At 40.2% G+C, this 21,251-nt stretch overlaps 1 protein-coding gene across 4 annotated transcripts in view; it reads right to left on the reverse strand.

Moving 5' to 3' along the window:
- The window catches only part of FRMPD4 (FERM and PDZ domain containing 4), a 203,489-nt gene that overhangs the window by 86,831 nt on the left and 95,407 nt on the right, over nucleotides 1–21,251 (reverse strand). Inside the window, exon 1 of one of the 4 annotated variants that reach the window (XM_081001281.1) lies at nucleotides 3,175–3,234. The exons of the other annotated variants lie outside the window; for them this stretch is intronic. The gene's annotated coding sequence lies outside the window, so the exon portion shown is untranslated. Of the gene's footprint in view, nucleotides 1–3,174; nucleotides 3,235–21,251 lie in introns of those variants that run through there. 4 annotated transcript variants of the gene reach the window in all.

Genomic DNA, 21,251 nt, shown 5'->3' on the forward strand with positions numbered 1-21,251 from the left:
GGATAGCCACTTAAAGACCTGGAGCTACACCACAGTATCATCACAACCCCCAAAGTATACAAAGTGGTTTATTTGTGAAACAAGTAATGCTCACAGGATTTATGTCCAGCCAATGTTTCAGTATATACATTAGGAGTCTGATCCTATCAGTCCCTTGCATGCATCATTTAGCTATGAGCTGTTCTCTCCTACGGGGAAAAAAAAAATCGATGAAGGCTTGCCAAGGGAAGTCAAGGTTGGCGGAAGAAAATACCCAGGGGTGGAGCAGTGACACGAATGGAGAGGGGTGCAGCGGGTGGCTCAAGCAGACCATATGAAACTACTGAAAAATAGGTCTACTTGTTGACAAAAGAATATAAAAGTTTAAAACAGGATTTACTTCCCAAAAGGTTTGTAAATAGCCTGGGAAAATGTGTTTTGAATTTGCTATTTTTAATCAAAACATAGTTATTTAGGAGAATGCAGTTTTAGGCCAGGATCCAAGAAGGAATTGCAATTTTACAATATATGCCCCCTTCCCCTTTTAAAGAGCTACCTTTGCAAAAGCATCCCCCTAACTCATAGCTCTGGGACGCGGGTGGCGCTGTGGGTTAAACCACAGAGCCTAGGACTTGCTGATCAGAAGGTCCGTGGTTCAAATCCCCGCGATGGGGTGAGCTCCTGTTGCTCGGTCTCAGCTCCTGCCAACCTAGCAGTTCAAAAGCACGTCAAAGTGCAAGTAGATAAATAGGTACCGCTCCAGCGGGAAGGTAAACGGCGTTTCCGTGCGCTGCTCTGGTTCACCAGAAGCGGCTTAGTCATGCTGGCCACATGACCTGGAAGCTGTACGCCAGCTCCCTCTGCCAATAAAGCGAGATGAGCGCTGCAGCCCCAGAGTCCGCCACGACTGGACCTAATGGTCAGGGATCCCTTTACTTTTATCTTTAACCCATAGCTCACAGCATGATGCTGATAACGCCAAGGTTGAGGGTTTGATCCCAGAATGGGGCAGCTGTATATTCCTGCATTCCAGGGGGTTAGAAGGGACCCTGAGTATCATCTAGTCCAACACTACAATTTTGTGATCATCATCTAAAATTCAATCCACATACGACAGAGTTTCTCCCAATAGGTGCTCCCCCCCCCCACAGCTGAGTGGTGTTCATGTGGGAGGTACACGCCCCCAAAGGAACAGGTTTATAGTAGGGGGGTGCTCATAGATTCAGCATTGCCACTGGAGGCGCACATAGCCTTCATAGAGAGATATACAAATATAATAAATAAAATAAAATGCTGTTTGAAGTGCTCAGACATCAAGAACTAATTGCGTTCTCTTTCAAGTATCATTGGGAAAAAGCTATCTAAAGGGTTACACTTTGATTACGCAAAGAAAAATCTTCTGAAAAAGTTGGTTGGAGAAAAAAGCCTAAGAATTAATCAAGGATTAAATATACATGGCACAAAAAATAAAAATGAGAAAATAGATATTTTAAGACATATTTGATTATCTGAAAGTTTCTGCTAACTTTAATGAGTTTTACAAAGTGGCACAAGATTAGTCTGTGGAGTTCAAAGTTTTTAAATATGTCTAAGTTCCTTCTTTCTATGCTTTCACTGTAATTAGAACAGAACAATGGGCTCTGAGATACTAACATATATATGCTGCGAAAAGAACCTTCTCTTTAGAAAAACTATTTTGCAACTTACCAACAGACTGAGAAGCCCCTTCATGTCTGCCTTTGATGTAAATGTACAATCAAATTCCTAATACAGTTAAAGAACAGGCAGAGTTTATAAAACCAAGCTGCACTTTGTTTAACAAATGTGGAACAATAACATTTATCTAGAACTTTTTACAACTTGAATAGCATTCAATTAAAAAAAAAAAAATCTAGTGTTGACACACAGTTTGAAACTTTACCAATGAAGTGCTGCATTGTGTTGCACTGGAAAGTTACAGGTAGGGCTCTTTTGAATTTTGTGAATTTTTATGTTAAGGTTGCTTGATCAGCAACTCCTAAATAAATGTGGCAGATCGGAATGTGATTATGCTTCAGATTTCACACTTCTACAAGTTGTATGATACAGTGCTCAGCTCAGAAACATACCATGAATACATATTAAGTGCATTTTCCTGTGATAAAATGAGACTAATAATGCATATGTTCAAATGAATATCTCATGATAAAATATCAAAATATGAATTTTAATGTAGCTTTTTTTGTTGAAATAATTAAAGTACAAAAATGCAGATTAGCATGGAAACAGGATGCAGCAAATTTATAAATAAACATAGGCAAAATTGGTACAGACCAAAAATAGTCCAATATACCTATCTTTTGTTATAGTTCAGATCTCTTCTCATTGGTTTGTCTTTGGCAATTCCCCTTCCCTCAGCCTGATCTATCTCACTGAATTTTGTGAGAATATAATGAGAAAACCTTACATACATAAACCTTAGACTTTTTGAAGGAAGTATGATAGCTTGAATTATCAAGCTCTTTGAAAATTCACAGGAGAGAAAGGTAAGGAAGTGCTTTTAAAAGAAAAAAAACAGGATAAATTAGGGAAGTAAAAATAACCACAGAGATTTTAGTCACTCGAGTAGCAAACCACCCAAAGGATACATGGTATAACAGGGCATCCACTATATGTTTCATAATTGGGAAATCAAATCCTTAATTTCAGAGGAAGTTTTCCAATAGGAAAAAATGACTTCAGTTGAGAAATGTGAAAAGTAAGATTTCTGCAGCACTAAGCCTGCAGTCCCTGCCATTAATCTTGCAAATGGTGCCTATGTGCATCAATGGAAATCCTGCAAAACAGAACCTCAGAAAACATACCTCAAGGGAGAAAGTAAAGCAAATATTGTTCCTACCTCTGTCTGTCCCTTTAAGAGAATGCCTCTTTACCAGGACCATGCCATTAACTAAGAGATAGCCAGCTACCTCTAAAGCATCTCCCTCCCATCTTCACATCCACAGGTGGTGTCCTTTCCCTAATCCACTCCCCCCACCCCAACCCCTACCCCGCACAGTTATCTGACAGGAAAAAAGGAAGAGATTGGCCTCACTGACATGCTTTGTTTCAACAAGCTTGCAAACACAAATGACAAAATTCCCCTCTGAGTATGTGATAGATCTCCAGGATGCTAAGTAGAACTGGCTTTCCTGGATTGGTGGATCACCTTCATACCTTTTAATCTCCAGGCCCTCCCCTTTTGCAACTGCAGAGATAAAAAGAGCAAAGCTTCCAGCTTCCTTCCATCTCCCATTTGTGTGTCTTCGATGAATCACCTGGGATGACCCATTCGGTTTTGCACGTCAACTGAACATATTTTTTGTCAGTTGCTAAGACAACCTCAGATAGTGAGTATGTGTTTTCTTTCCCTTTAAAGCCACTTCCTACGCCTTCCACTCTCTCGTACTGATTTAAATAATTCTGCTCTTTTGATCCGAACTCAGAAGTGGACAACCATTTTGCCTAGTCAAAGGACCTGGTTTTACTCATCTTGCCCCACCAGTTCAAGCTTCCAAGGAGAGGGACTGGGAACTGCAGACTGTACTCTGGCTGCCCCCCTCTCAGATCACTGTTACCACTTTAAGTCCGCACCTCTTTCCCCTTTAACCCGTCTTTGTCTCTGGGTGGGAAATTGGGGTTGGTGCTACCCAGGAGTAAAAAACTGAAAGAAAGCACCAGTCCTACAATACACATGTGAGTGTTTCCTTTGTGTTCCTAAAGATTTTGATGTAACACAAAACTGATTTTTGTTTTTAAAAATTCCCCCCAAAATGGGCAGGGCTGGCCCTATTATTAGGCAGAGTAAGGTGGGCACCTTAAATGGCACATGCACAGGGAATGATAGGTAATGGTGACAAAGTATTGGATGACAGAGCTGTGTTTGCCATATGCCTTTCCTGTGCCCCATAAACAAATCTGCTGCTCTCAGGATGTGCCCTGTCACTAGTGTTGAAAGAAGATTCAAAGGAGAAGATTCAGCTATCATCCGGGTCAGCTTCTATACATGAAAATACATGTCATTCACCTCAGGCAACAAAATGTATTGGGGGTTATGCAACATAAGCCAAAGAAGGTGGCTATCTAGCATTTGGTTTTCTTGGGCTCCCTTCCTCTTTGCCCCACTTCTTCAATGTATGCAACACTAGGACTTCAGTATACTGCTTCATTTGACTGCACAGATGCAGTATTGTAGGTATGGCATAGGACTAAAGCCGTTGCTTGATTGTGTATTACCAGGACAACGGGCAACCCATGAGGGGTCTTTTTTATGCAGCTTGTTGTCAAAGGCAACTTTTACTCAGAAAGGCTTTTTCAATCCTGCGCCAAGATGTATTGAAGACTGTAGCATTTCCTTCCCCCGGCCAAGGAATCCATGCTGGCTGAATTAATGAGAAGGCCTTAATTAAATGAGTTCATACTTACTTGCTTATGTATTCTGAATGCTGAGGTCTCTGGTGGGTTACATTGGAAATCAGTACAGTTTCATTTATATGCTGCCTAACTCCTACCTACCATAGACCCCTAATAGCTCAACTGTTTCCAAATCCAGGAAAAATAACTTGCTTTTCATGAACATTTTCAAAAAGTCTATTTTATAACAACGACCACTGTCAGATGCTTGTACAGCATTTCCCTTCTCTTGCTGGAGCCCCATAATGTAGGCTATTCCATCTTGATATATAATCAATTGAAATGTGTCCAGATTTCTATCAAAAGCATGCTATGTTCTACTGGTGACCAAGCATCACACATTTTTAATATAACTGGCTGGTTCTCCTTCACACAGCTATTTTGTGTGTATTTTTGTTTTTTAAAGGAAATCCATAGCTTTGTTTCTTTTCTGTGCGCAAATTTTCTGGGTTTTTTAAATTATTGGTTCATTCCTCGATTGGCATATTTTCAGATTGAATGGCTACTATTGACTCTGTTTTCTGTTCGTTTTGGGTTCAGACGGGGAGGGGGTAAATAATACCCTAATGTGCAATTGGATTCCATTTTTGTTATGCTCTAATGCTCCAGAAAAGAATGAACTGCAAAACAAGCTGTGAAAGCAGCAATTTCAACAAGGTTTTTCTGCTTTACTTTAATATGAATGTAGGTCATTGCATCAGATGCGCACTAGTTGAAAAGAATGAAGAGGATAAAAGAGAGACTGCTGGAATCACCATCTAGAATGCCGCTTAGTAAACTGATAAATATTATGCAAAAGTTGGTTGTAGAGTCAGGGGATTCATGTCGCAGGCCAGAGAACCACAAGAACTGCATCATCATCATCATCATCATCATCATTAACATTAGTATACTGACCTTCACCCAAGGATCGCAACAGAAAAATACAAAACGAGAACACAAAATACATAATAAGACAAAAGCAAACCAATAACCCCACTCTCACAAACACATTTTAAATGTTGTAGAATGTTAACCAGCCAAAGTTATAGAGAAACATTTTTGTCTGGCGCCTAAAGATATGTAATGAATATGCTAGGTGAGCCTTCCTGGGGAGAACATTCTACAAAATGGGGAGCTATCGCAGAAAAGGTCCATTCTCGTGTTACCACCCTCTGGACCTCTCATGGAGGAGGCACACAAAGAAGGGCCTCCGATGGTGATTGCAGGGCCTGGCTAGGTTCATATGGGGAGAGATTTTGCTGTCCTAAGCTGTTTAAGGTTTTATAGGTCAAAACCTGCACTTTGATTTGGGCCCAGAAATTAGAAGCCAGTGCAATCGGGGCCAGGATCGGTGTAATATGTTCAAACCATCTTGCTCTGGTGAGCAACCTGGTAGCTGAATTCTGTGCTAGCTGAAGTTTATGAACCATCTTCTGAGGCAGCACCACATATATAGAACATGTTGCAGTGCTCTAACATAGAGGTTACCAGAGCACAGACAACAGAAGTTAGGGTACCCCTGTCCAGACAGGGGTGTATCTGGGCCATCAGCCAAGCTGACAGGAGGCACTCAGCACCACATTAGCCACCTGAACCTCAAGTGACATCAAAGGATCCACTGTAGATGACTGTGTGTTTCCTGATGTGCTCACAAATATCAAAGAGCTGTTGGGTTGTTTCTTTGAATAAAGAGTTAACTTAACTGATGCCATGTGAGTTATTACTGACCTGCTCTTGGCATCACCCCTGACAATAACTGTTCCTCCTTTAGCTCATATCATAAGCTCCTCAAAACTTCAGTTACAGATGCCCATTTCATGGTGTTTCTGCCCCATAAAACAATACACATATTTTCTGAGGGACTTTACTTAGAAGCAGTTTGCCAAGACAATTTGACACACCTCTGTAATTATTAATTTTGTTTTATTGTATTTTGCTATGATTTTGACTGTGAGCCACCTTGAAATGTCCTTGGTTCTAAAATTAGCATAGCATTATTTTAAATAAACAAATGTTAGCTTCTTTCATTGTACCGTTGCCCATATTAGGTGGCTCTATACATAAAAACTTACCTCCATAGGAATTAATATCAGTATCAAAGGCCTTGATTTCAGTAGCTTGGAGATTTAGTTAGTGAGTTTGTTAGTGAACATGAAAGGTAGGGTCTTTCTGTGGTGACACTGCATCTCTGAAAATCTCTCCCAAACTAAAAGTGTCAGACTCACTCACAGTTTCTCTTTTGTCAGAAATTGAAGGCACTTTTATTTTGATGGACAATGAAGACAAACTATTAACTGTATGAAGCTTTCAATGCAGATTTGAAAAACAAGAGAGACAACAAACTGGAGAGAGGGAAGGGAGCAGCAAGAATAAGGGATAAGTGTGTTAGTACATGCAATTAAACACATCAGGGAGAAACTATTGTTTAGTGGTAGAGAGCATGTTTGGATGCAGAAAATCCCTGGCGTCTCCAATAAACAGAATCACAGGTAACAAAACTGGAAAGGACCTGAGACCTTGGAGGGATGAAGCCAGTCATTGGCTAGGGTATTGGGATAGATCAGTGGTCTGACTCAGGATATGACAGTGTGTACAGTGATTCTGAAGCCCTCTTTGAAAGAAATTTGAGCATTCATTCCCCTTGTTTGCTGTTTGCTGCCAGAGTTCTCCACTCTCAAGCTCAGAGTAAGACATGGAGCGGGAGGATGCACCACTCGGTGAACTAAAGCTTCTCATTCTGGCATTTTCCAAGCTGGAAAACATGGTCTTACTTGATGGCACACATCCCCAGGAAGTTCTCACGGTAGCATGCCCTGGGAGCCAATGGATATAGAATCAGGCAACACCACTTTTAAAAAATCAACAGACCAATTCTCAACTGGGATAGGGTCCAAAGTGGTCCCAGGTGAGCCAGCCTTCAGAAGGCCCCAGCCTTCTGCTGAGGTGACTGTTCTTCCTATGTGAGTGAAAACACTCCAGCCAGCACCTTCCAGAATGCTCTGTCCAGGGTCCTGACAGATCCTGCCTTGTCTGCCACGATCCTCCTCCTATTGCAGTCAGCTTCCCTTAAGCTTCACGCCATAACCCACAGGATAGGACACAGTTTTGCCATTCTTTTCCTAATGGAAAATATAAGGCCACATCACATATTACATTTTTTAAGGGTTTGCTCAGTTATGTTATGTGTGCCTGAAAGGGACTTCATTGAAAGGTGGTGAACTCTCATTCACTGGAGGTTTTTAAGCAGAGGCCATGGATGCTTTAGTTGACTTTCCTGCATTGGAGGGGGTCCCTTCCAGCTCCACAATTCTATGACTCTTTGAATGCTTCTACTGTAGAGTTACAATTGACAGGAAGCCATGACAGGAAGTCAGCAACCGATTGAGTACACACAGTGGCAAGCCTGACTTGCTTCTGCTGGGTGTGTGAAGTAGCCCTCAGTGATTACAGTAACATGACCCCATATATCAAAATGGATTCTATTGCCATTCAATCTCAGCCAGGGGCAAAACTACATTAGGGTTGAATATATAAAACCCTTGTTTACTACAGGAATGAAAAGTATACATTATTTGACATGATATGTCATGGAATAAATGCAACCTGCACACTGCATTTATATAGTTTGCTTCTTGCTGAACATTTCTGAAGTGTCACAATGTTCACTTTATAGCATATTATTCTGCTTATTAATTTGCACTATCTATAGTCCCTCTTTTCATCCTTCTTGAAAATTATTAGTGCTTTTCAGACTAAGGATAATAATTTTAAGGAGGGTTTATATTATACCGATCAATATCTGGCTAATGACTTAACTCTGACCTTTTACAAACATTTAAAAGAGCAGCCTGTTTTTATTATGAACATTATTAATTTTGTGGTGTGTAATTGTCATAACTTTTATGGCTGGCCATAAAAGGCATGTGAATTACTTGCTCAGGAGCCAAAATAGCTAGTTTCTAGAAATGAAACATTGCAAAGGCTTTCAGTCAAGCCATAAATAACCAAATTGAGGTTAACTGGAGAGTGGCACAGATCCATTTACCAACTGATGGTTATATGCACTGATCTCTGCCTTCATACTTCAGCAACACTAGCTATGGAATATCAAAGACCAGGTGGATTGTGCCCGGTTCCATGAATTCACAATCCTTTGTAAAATGAACCTTCTGGCCTAGAAAGACACGGCCCTTTGTCACCATGGCAAAGATTGTTGTGGGGGGCGGGGGGACTGGAGGCTGTGTTGGAGAAGGAATTAGCTCATTTTCTGCCTTGCAGCAGGCAAGCATTGAGATACATTTAACCAAGGTCTCACATGGGCAACAAAGAGGCAACAGCCTGTTTCACATCTGAGCAGCCAGTAGACAGGGTAGACAAGGAGCTGTTTGTTTCTCATGGCTTCCAGTGCTTCCAGTTGCACTTTTGTATCCAGTGCCTTTATCTCCCTTGGGTTGGTCCTAAAGAGGAGGCAATGACTATAAATGTTTGGTCAAACCCCGAGCCCTGATGTTCCTAGCCCCTGTTGGCATGATGACAAATTCTAAGGAATCCCTATGGCTTCTTTTGGGTACATCAAGAACGTATTATTTCACAGGTGGTAAAAGAAGAATAACCCATGCACACTTCAAATAGATTTGATGTGTCAGAGCGGGGGTCAGAAATACAGACAGGGAATTTTATATTTAGCAACAGATTCCGGCCAGATGTCATGGTAGAGGTTAGAAAATGCCTGACTTTTGCTCTCCTTTACAGCATTCCGGAATTATGGTACTTTGTTAACTATGATTACTGGAATCACTAAATAATTGGGGTAGACTTGGGGGTGGCTTGAAAGTGGAACCACAAGGATACAGTATGAGGGGACATGGCAGAAGTTTAAAAAAAGTATGCATTGGGGTGAGGAGAAACTTTTTGTACCCATCTCTCATGATAGAAGTCAGTGAAACCCAATGGAACTGATCAGCAAAAGATTCAGGACACACTAAATAGTTATCCACACAGCACATAATAATTGTTTATGGAATTCATTGACACAAAGCATGCTAATGGCTACTAGGTGCAATACTAAGTATGTGTACTCAGAAGTAAGACCTATTGCATTCAATGGGCTTCTTCCCAGGCAAGTGGAATTAGAATTGCCATTTTAGATCCCTTAACTGGAAAATAAATCTACCATTGGCTACTAGTTGTGGTGGCAATGTGCAGGCTCTTAAATTCAGAGGCAACATGCCAGTAAGTCCAGTTGTTTGAAAGGAACAATAGAAGAGGGATATCACATTCATGAGCTGCTTATAGGCTTCTCAGAAGCATATGAGAAACGTAATGAATAAATACATACATAAATAAAATAAATCCACCATGAATAAATACATACATAAATAAAATCAATCCACCATGAGAAACAGAATGCTATACTACTGTATGTGCCAAGTTGGTCCAATACAGCAGGATTATTATGGTCACAGGGTTCTAGAAAGCAACTCTGAGCAACTTCATGGCAAATTAATCTAAGACAGTAATTTGCACATTACTGCACCACTGGTGGTGTGTAGTGCAAGAAAAAACATTACTCAGTAACTCACAAAAGGTTCTGTGATCTCAGACTTCTCACCCACAGACAAGTCTCTTGCTGAACTTCTGCATTATTCCCTTTTCTATCCCCATCTGTAAAAGTAATTCTTATCTTTGTATTGTGTATCATTCCATCATCCCCAGTATACAGATATTTCCAGAACTGAACGACTGCAGAATCTCTTTTGTTCTGTTCATCCCTAGCGCTAACTCTTACACACTCAAAAAGTAATTCTGTACGTGTGTGCATATGCATGTGTTTAATTTTTAAACACCCTTAATTAGATTAAAACAAAACAATAATTTTCCAGAAGCATATTTCTAGTAAATTGTTCTTCCAGTTTTAACTCTGAAGAAAATACTACAACAAGATTTAGGCTGCAATCCTGTACACACTTTCCTGGGAGCAAGTCCCATTGAACCTAGCAACATTATGGAAACATGATAGGATTGCAATGATCACTTTAAACCCCACAGAATATACACATCTACACAATTCTGTTTGCTATCTCTTCTATAGTTACTAACAGGGAAAGCTTCACTACACAGAAGAAGTAGCACACAATCCAATCATTTGAAAGAAATTGAATGCTTAATAGAGAGCAGTTTGAGACTGAAATAATATATGATAAGAGAACAAACATGAAAGAAAAATATTATCAGCTTGTTAGAAACACCTAAGTTACGTGCAACACAGAATTGGAAATCTCCAGACGTTAACCAATTTTGCATTGGATTCATAAAGTACTGGGTATAGACGCAATGGAAAAGCATACCGCAGGAACTAGCCACCATTAAGCTGTTTTAATGACGCTCCATTCATGGAAATTTTTAACACACACTTGCTGCAATCAACGGAACTTTAAAATGCTCAACTATGGCTGGCTCAGGAACCTGCTGCCTGAACATGACGAAAGAATGAAACCCAGGGCTGTGCACACACTATACTTTACAAGCACATTTGAAGGACATTATCCCCAACTCAATGAATTCTGGACACTGTAGTTTATTAAGGGTTGCTGAGGATTGTAACACTTTGAGGGCTAAGCTACATTGCCCATAATTCTATGAGTAGAAACGTGCTTTGAGGGTATAGTGTTTGTGCACCCATAGTCTGCAAATCTCCAGAAGAAAATACATTTTAATTGCTATATAGAATAGCCAAATAGAATAGCTACATTCACTTGCAGAAGTTGAAAGAAACCTCTCCCCAGCCCCTTGACTTTATAAAGCTGATTTGGGATAATCATTCAACTAAAATTGTTTTCTTTCCTTGTTTGTGGAGAATTTCAGCTGTTAAATCATATACTTGGTTGGAGTTGAAATAGCTGCCAACTGCCTATAAAAGAATCCACAATACATGCTATTTTTCCTGTCGTACCTTAGTAGGCTTAGTTAATGGATTGCATAAGTGGTATCACAAACTATTTTCCATCACATGAATGGGCCATGAACCCAGTCAGCACACTTGGATCAATTTGCAATAAAAACATTTCATTAAAGAAGAATACATAGAATAAAGGTGCTTTGTGAAAGAAAAACTATTATACATTTTAATGCTTTCAAAAGATACTTACACTCTTGAAATCTGAAGGAAAGCACAAACTCTGAGTTCCACAGCTCTATAACAGCCACCAATAATAACTTACTACATGTGCTAGTTCTGGGTTGTATCCAACATGAGTTCTACTCAGAGGAGACCCACTGAGATGAATAGGCATGCTGATAATAAGGGATGCAGGGAGAGAGAGAGAGCTGCAGCCCAAGATAGGAAAAGAAGTGGAAATGGAACCCTTAACTACTGTAAATGAATTCAAATCTGCAGGGCTTGATGAACTGCATCCATGGCTACTTAAGGAATTTGCAGATGTAATCTCAGAGCCTCTGTCTACAATTGTTGACAATAGGTGAGGTCCCAACAGAGGGGAGGTGGGCAAATGTTGTCCCTATCTTCAAAAGGGTGTGGGGAGAAGACCCAAGCAACTACTGACTGGTTAACTTGACGCTGATACCAGGAAAGGTGACCTCTTCTACTTCCTAAGGAAGGAGCTATTATTTGCTTTTTAGTCCAGAACCAAGCTTTGTAAGAAGGATGAAGCCCCATTACATGTCCAAGAAGTCTTCCTAGAAGCCACTCAATGCTGAAGGTCACTGTGGATGCTTGTCCCATATCCGCCCCGCCCCCCACTACAGCAATTAAACATGGAAAAACGTCAGCAGGAAAGAGATTAGGCCACAAGAGACTCACACATAATAGGGAGCAACCTAGTCACCACCACAAACTCCATGAACTGAGCAAGGACTGATAATCTGAGCTTTTCTGCCAACTCTTTCAACAATAGCTTTAGCCAAACCCCACTCACTTCATTCTCATCCCAAATCCATAATTTCAGTGGTGCCCATTATGTTTTGGTCCCAGATATTGTCTTATATTTACTTTCAAGGTATTGCCACTGCAGCTCATTAATCTTTCCAAGACAGGAAAAAACTCAAGCAAAACTAGCATCCACTATCCCTTGAACTTGTCTGTCCGATAGTGACAATCCAACCTAATATATAAAGCTTGAGTCCTGATACTTGGGGGAAAGGGCAAAGGAAGATTGCACAAGTTTTCATCTATCTCAAGGCTAAACATTATTGAGTCCTAAAATAAACTGTCACTGGTTCACATCAACACATGATGGGATATACAAAGCTTAGACTTTGTAAACTTCTGCATGGTGTATCTTCCCCATGCTCTGCAAGAAAGCCGTTTAACAGGTACATTAAATAGAGCCTTTAGGAATGCCAGCCCACATATACCACCTCAAACTGAAGAGCATGGTGGGGATGCTCATCTGGAAAATGATAATTCACAGTTGCACAGCATGGGTGTGCGTTTATAATAAGCTCTCATATTTCAAACTCATGCAGAAGACCACTGTGCTTATGGAAAATGTAATTGAGCTTGTGAAGTCAAGATGGACTATGCCGTTCCCTACATCCTGAAAATAAATGACTCAGCTAGAAACTTAATGCCATGAAGCTATTAGCTTCAGACTAATATTATCAATCAAATGTTCAGTAGGAAATTTTCCTGTCTATAAATACTAACAGTGATTTGAATCCAGATCACCTGTCTGAGAGGGCTCATCTGCACTTTTCGTTAGTCCTGGTTAATGTTTGTTCTGATTCAGGGGTAAACGATAAGTTTTCCTGAGGAAAGTGGAATGACACAAAGCAAACCTGATTAGACCCTTGCCTACGAATCATGGACTGTGTCTAGAAATCGCAGCATAAATGGAAGTGTGGGTGACCCCTGTGTCATAACACTCTCTCTACTACACCACATGTGGAGCACAGTATGCCACAAAATATACTGCTGGTGTCCCAAATAATCTTCATTTTAAAAGGAATTTTAAGGCATTTCTATCGTAGCTGCATGGAGACTGCCAGATACCTATAATCAAAGCTTTCAGACACCATGCCATGCTTTTACATGAGGGAACAGGTTGACTCTTCCATACCTAACAATTTTCTAAATGTAGCAACTTAATGTAAAATACTTTTTATGGCACCATTGTTATTGTTTAAGTTGCAAGTTCCATGCAAGAGGAAAAGAATTCACTGGACACAAATTAATGCCAAGGTACCACTTGACTAAATTGTCTGTGCTGCAAGATGGAGAGTTTAAGAGGTATTTGGTAATTGACAAGACTTCTGTAATTTAGGTTAGGTAGTTGCTTCAAGCAATTTCAAACATCTCTCTTGGAGTCTCTGTACTGTGCTCATATACATATAAATTCATTTTATTGCACAAAAATCACAATTCAGCACAGAGGGAAAGAGAGAGATAACTGGATGCCATATAGCCAGCCTCAATTGCAGAGTGCTGTCAAGCTGAACCTGCCATAGAAAGATAAAAAACTGTAAAGCAAGGGATATGCACAGTTCAGAAGGTAAGGAGTATAGTAATTGACTATTAATCAGTTATCCAAATTGCTTCCATTTAAGCAAGATGCAAGATGGTAATGCATTGCTATGAAAGGCAGCCAAATTTGGGATTATGCCCGCTCTTCTCAGTTAAATGAATCAGAAAAGTACTCAGCAAGTGTACTGTCCATTTGGGAGCTGGCAGTCTTTCCAAGGTTCAAGGTAGCTCTGTTGGGAATGGATACTTAAAGAATCAACAATCCTACAAATCACAAGAGGAGAAAAAACACTGCAACAGTGCAGATGGGGGAACATCCACTCACCCAAAAACCTGGGGAAAGAGGTGCATCTTGACCCAGTGCCAAAAATTATACAATAATGGTGCAAGATTCAGCTTGGAGGGGAGGCCATTCCACAACCTGGAAACAACAGAGGAGGCCCTCTCACACAACACATATCCCTCAAACCACAGCATGTGGCAGTTCTGCTAACAGGGCTTCTTCTGTCCATCTTAACACAGAGAAGCAGGCTAATAATGAGATAAGTGCTCCTTCAGATATTTGAGGCCCAGGTTGTTTAGAGATTTGTGTGTCAACTTTGTGTGTGTGTGTGTGTGTGTGTGTGTGTGGTGTTGTTGTTGTTGTTTAGTCGTTTAGTCATGTCTGACTCTTCGTGACCCTATGGACCAGAGCACGCCAGGCACTCCTGTCTTCCACTGCTTCCCGCAGTTTGGTCAAACTCATACTGGTAGCTTCGAGAATACTGTCCAACCATCTCGTCCTCTGTCATCCTCTTCTCCTTGTGCCCTCAATCTTTCCCAACATCAGGGTCTTTTCCAGGGAGTCTTCTCTTCCCATGAGGTGGCCAAAGTATTGGAGCTTCAGCTTCACGGTCTGTCCTTCCAGTGAGCACTCAGGGCTGATTTCCTTAAGAATGGATAGGTTTGATCTTCCTGCAGTCCATGGGACTCTCAAGAGTCTCCTCCAGCACCATAATTCAAAAGCATCAATTCTTCGGCGATCAGCCTTCTTTATGGTCCAGCTCTCACTTCCATACATCACTACTGGGAAAACCACAGCTTTAACTATACGGACCTTTGTTGGTAAGGTGATGTGTAGTATGATGTAAATAAAGTAATGAAGACATGACATCTTAATTGATATGCATATGGATGTATATTCTACAATGCATTCATTATAACTTAAAGGCAGAAAGAACTTCTGTGAAAAAAAAGTAGTTTTCTTTTTTTAGTTACCACATTTTAAAAAGGTGATATTCTTCATGTGACTGATACTTTGAGAATTGAGGTTTTATAGTTTTGCCTTTTCATATGTGGCATACTGTGATTAATGTTAGATTTTTGAGCATTTAAGCTTTGTGTGCTGTACATATTGTGATTGAATACTGTACTATTTGTTGCATTCAATTTCTTATGTTGGGTATTTGGCTTTCTTCAGTGTATAATTTTATCTCTGCTTTTAAACACATTTCCCCTTGATAGATAGTTTCCTTGATGCACAAACCCACCCATGCACCTTCCTTTCCCATAACTACTTATTAACTGAATGTGTCGTAAAAGAATTCAGGTAATTTATATGCAGTTCTTTTATTTGTCATATAGCCATCTAAAGTATTTATGTTATTCTAATACTTTGCCTCAAACCAAACATCTATCTTTGTGAAATATATTTGCTTTTAGTGGGTCACAGCTAAAGGGAATTTGCAAAGCAATTTATATTAACCTGGGTTGCCTTTGATCAATATGGAGCTATGAAGCCACACAATTTGTCCTTGCACTTAAAATAGCTGTAAGCCATTTAGAGTTGGAAAGTAACACAGAGATGCAACCATAACAACAGGTGAGGCAAACAGAAGCTATGCATAAAATTCGTTGTGGAGCTTCACATTAGGGAGAAATATTTTTCATTTAACAAAAGTGAATGATGGTAAACTCAATAAATTATATGCAGGAGAAGCCAAACAGCATGGTAGCTAGCCTACCTGCAAGTATATTATGACTGAAAATTCTTAGGATGGTTTTCCTTTTCATTTTGAAAGAGATTCATGATGAGAGACAACTGACTTATTTGCTCAGGTAATTGGTTTCACAAGGAACATGGAAACTATTTGCAGCAATAACACAAAACAAAACAATAAAAATGTATCTTTGCTCAGCTCCATGCCACACAATGACAACATAAAGATCAACCCCTTTGTCTGCAAAAGAGGTCACAATAGCCAATAGCAATTAGCAGCATTGGTTTGTGACCTGCACATAAATTAGATAGCTCAGGGTAGGGGCTGTGCACTAATGATATATTGTCTGCAGTATTTAAGTGTGCTGAAATAATACCCTCTCTCTCTTCCCAGGTTAGCGTTCCCTTTGAAATTTACACAGCTCTCATTTACTCTGGAGGTTTCTAAATACTTTCCCCACACAGCCAGTTATCCTGTGTAAGAACTCCTGGAATAACTTAAAACTCTGCTTTGCTTACACGTTTGAATCAGAAGCTTTCCTGAGCTGAAAAGGTACAAAATCAGGTGCAAAAAAAGGTGCAAAATCTTTGTCAATCTGGGGTAATTAGCAATATAAAACAGTAGCATGATTATTATGCCTAGAATGCAAATGGTTGTAGAAACATGATAACCTCTGTAAGTGGCCCATGAAAGGAGGGATGCACAGATCAGAACATTTCTAGTTCATGTCATTTTGTTTCTGTTCATTCATGTCTACCCCATTTTGTTTATGATGTAATGTGCTGTTTTTTAAAAAATAAAATAAAACCCACAAAAAAATCCATTTAGATACATATTCATTGCTTAAAGTGTGTTTTATCTTAAAGATGCATTTCAAAGCACATTTTTGTACATTTTCAAGCAGAGAACTGTATTATAAAATTTGGAGGCCTGTAAAATCTGAAGGATCATTGTGTTTGCCTTCTGTACATCTGTCTGGAAAGTGTCGACCAGGGTTAATTTGCATCACAATTCACAGAAATCAGAGTGACGAAAAAAGCCCAAAACACATAGTATAAGGAATTATTTGTATATGTGCATGGCTAGCGCAAAATACAGCAACTAAGGAAGCTCAGTTGTGCATCCTTACCACACTCACATGATGCTGTGTTAAAGGAATTGCACTGGCTGCTGATTAGCTACTGAGCAGAGTTTAAGGTTTTGTTGCTAATGTTTGGGGTTCTGGACATCTTAGGACCAGGCTATCTGAGAGAACACCTCCTTCTGTACAACCCAGTCCATTCACTGAAATCACTGGAGGAAGCTGTTCTCGTCACACCATGCCTGGAGATCTGACTACCTGAGGAAGGGCCTTCTCCACAGTGGCCCCCATACTATGGAGCAGCCTTTCCCAAGAGATAGGGCAAGGCACTTACAGTAATGCTGGTCCGCTGACTGACTGATATATACTTATTCATGAGATCATTCACAAACATTAGCTTTTAGTATTGGTTTTATTAGAATTTTCAGATATATGTGGGTATTTGCGGCTTGGTTTTGTCTTTAGTAATTTATTGTCTTCTGCATTCCATCCTTGTTATGAAAGGCGATCTATGGATATTTTAATGAACATATAAAATACTACTGTTTCAGGATGGCAACTCAGGTCTAATTCAAGATCACAGATCATACATCAGAGAAAGAAAGAGGCTTCAAATTACTGCTCTTCACAACAGCATGGATCCAAAAATCTACAGAAAGGATTTCTGGTCATTCAACAGGGCCTTCTTGACCCCCTTCCTCCTACAGTCTCTTATTTGCTTCCCCAATAGGTTGTTCGTAACAAGTAGAGGATTTGGCATTGGGAATCCAGGATGGAATTGGCAGAAATCATGCATACTTTCTGCTTCTGCAAGGCACTCTTTGGAGTCCATATTTTTCAGTGGAGGCAGCAGCTGACACATTCATCTGTAAGGTACTAGCTGACTGAGCTCTTAACAATGAGAGCATAAATGATGCACATACGTATATGAATCAGCCCTACAGCAACAGCCACTAAAACCCTTGATCATGAAACCATGATTTAAATCTAGAGAAATTAATTAATACCAGACATATCCAGCACACTGCATCTGGCACCAAGAAAGAGAAAGACAGGCAGAAAATGATTTAACAATGAAACTCTAGTTCCTGTAGATGCCACTTTGGTTCAAAGTCTCAACATTTTTCATAAGAAGCAGATTTATTATTTCCAACTCTGTATGCTCCTTAATCACATTATCTTGAAAGAGGCAGAATTCCTTCATTTTTCATAAGCTGTTTACAGTATATATATATATATTTAGAGAGAGAAAGAGAGAGAAATACACCACAACCTGAGGAACCAGTAGGAACTATAATGTGCACAAGGCTTTGCCATCTGCAATACTGACAGATTCACAGAACTGTCCCAGTACTACAGTTACCACCGATCTTACTGTGTTTCATAGGAGCCAACTTCTAGGATCGGAGGTCTCTTCACCACGACCCCAATAAAATATTTGAGGAGGCCAGGGCCTCACAAAAGTTGATTGCCATTCAAATGGTGTGTGTGCACCACATCTTGTGATCAATTATGCGGGGTGGGGCTTACCTGTCCCCCCAGTATTTTATTCAAGTTGGCACCCTTTCTGTGTTTGTCTATATACACATAAAACTTTTGCATCACTATAGCAGATATCTAATTGCATCTGCTAGGGCAGGGGTCAGCAACCTTTTTCAGCCGTGGGCTGGTCCACCATCCCCTCAGACCACATGGTGGGCCAGACTTTATTTTGAAAAAAAAATTGAATGAATTCCTATGCCCCACAAATAACCCAGAGATTCATTTTAAATGAAAGCACGCATTCTACTCATGTAAAAACACCAAGCAGGCCCCACAAATCACCCATTGATGCATTTTAAATAAAAGGACACATTCTACTCATGTAAAAATACGCTGATTCCCAGACCATCCGCAGGCCGGATTTAGAAGGTGATTAGGCCGCATCAGGCCCCGAGGCCTTAGGTTGCCTACCCCTGTGCTAGTGGATCAAACTTATGTTTCTGAAACAGGATTTCTGCTTTCTTTCTTACCCCCAGCATGTGTTGCCAAATCTGCTCTAGAAGGTCTTGTTATGGACTGATATGGCATTCACCAATCACCAACAGCAGCACCAGGTTGCTATGACAACTCAGGATTTACCAGAGGAGGGATGGCTCAGCAGAAGCCACAGCCTTCAATTGTCTGTCACCTTTTCACTTTTCCAGGCCAAGCCAACCCACAACTGAGGAGATTTCACCCCTCCCATATCCAAGAATCTCCTGAGGAGTCTGCTGATTCTCCAGAGAGGAGGAGGCGTGTTCTGCTCTCTACTTATTCTGCTCCAGCACCGAGTCAGTCAGTCAGTCAGTGTCGGAGAGAGAGAGAGACACTGAGTGTTAGAGATCGTGTGTAGAGATAAGGTTGCTGCTAAGAGCAGCTGCAGACACTCAGTGCAGTGCAGCATTCATTTATGCTTAGGCTCATTAAGCTCTGTATATAGTTTGTATAGTTGTAGATAGAATAAAGAAGATATTCTACAGAGCTGCTCTCCGAGTTGTTTATATGCTCTGTTAGAGTCTGCTGTACTCTGCTGTGCGACGACTGTCTTCTTGTTAGAGTGAATCCGGTGCTCACAACACTAAGCTGTGAGTCCACAGCACTTTGACCTGTTCCTGTGTAGAAGGTGGTCTCTGGAACTGCTACCCAGCTCGCCTAGCCCAGTCGGGGCTGAAGTGGATGAGTCCAGTTGGTGGCACTGGCTCAAGGGCGATGCTGACAACAACACCATAAATCCCTTTGTCTGTGATCTGGGCAACCTTGGCTTCTCCCTTTCCCACCAGCAATTCCACTCTCCCACGCACATAATTCACACCTTACTGTGTCAAGGTCAAAACTACTTCTGGGTAAACTATGCAATTCTGTCACCACCAGCAGCAGTAAGATATTACAAATACTGTAAGTTAGAATTCATCACCACAGAGATACCAAAGATCTTAAGAGCCTACTTCAATTAACTTAAATAAATAAATAAATAAATAAATAAATATTCAAAGTCCTTTTAAGACCATCAATTTCATAAAATGCTATTAGTTTTCAGGTATAAAATGATGGTGAAATAAACTGGAATTAGTCAGATGTCGCTTGTAACAGAAATGGCTCACCAACAGGTAATCACAACAGTGCCTATGTGGATGACGTGTTTAAATTAAATTATAACAGAAATGGAAGATTCACAGAAATGGTTGGTGCTTTTTACCAAAGTTCTGCTGTAAATCAAGATGAGGAGTTTACAGAACCACAGAATAGTATGCTTAGAAAGAACTTGAGAGATCTGATGAAGTTCCAGCTCTTTCCTTGAAAGTGGAGCATCTTAAATCTAATGCATCTTTGACAGCTGCCTGATAGACTCTCCTCAAACGTGGAAGGCAAGCATGGGAGCCTATAAAGCAGCTTTGGAGTGTCCACTAAGGTTTAGTGGACATCACATTAATCTTACTTTGTCTATACAATTTTCCTTTAATAGTTTGGTTCTAGGATATATTTAGGATTCAGTGGCTTCCCTCAGTTCTATTCTGAGATAGTTCTGAGAATGGACACAGAAATGGCAATATAGAACAAGGTGGTAGGAAACTATTTTAGCCACCCAGGATGCTCTGTAACTAACTGTAAGGTGGCCATCATTGAGCAGACAAACTTCTAAGGGAGACTGCAACATGAAAACATTGAACTACAATACACAAGAGGCTCAGCACTATCACTTCTGGACTAAATCAGCATTATGGATTTTAAAATTCCACTATATGTATTAATTGGCTTCTAAATGCCAGGATTTGTGAATGGCCGGTGCTAATAAGGTAATTATCACTGTCTATACATTTTGGCATTTCCTTTCCTTCTGACATTTCCTTCCACTATTGACAAACACCCACACACGTGTAAAGAGAATGAAAACAAGTAATGTACCTGCAAATCAGGATAGCACTTCATGCATCTGATGAAAGACTGTAATGAATTAAAGTTTATGCCTTAATAAATTCGTTAAGGTGCCACAAGTCTCTTCTTTGTTTTCGTTGCAAGAGACTAAAACAACTACACATCTGGAAATTGTGGCATCAGTTTGTGAGATTAAAGGGATGGGGAGAAAATGCAAGATATAAAAGTAATAATAAATATTCCAGAAATGTATATCATGAACAGTAACTGGTTCCAATGTGTTGAGCTCTGTTTCAGGAAACATATCTGTTATGGAAGAGCCTCAGTATTTGGGATGGAATTTGGGAGTGGCAGATTCCATAAGCATCGCTAGTTATTGTCCATTGTTATGGGCATTTCCTAAATATGACTATTATTTAGGAAA

Source organism: Podarcis pityusensis (genome assembly GCF_964106645.2).
Source record: "Podarcis pityusensis genome assembly, chromosome: 4".
NCBI lineage: Eukaryota > Metazoa > Chordata > Lepidosauria > Squamata > Lacertidae > Podarcis > Podarcis pityusensis.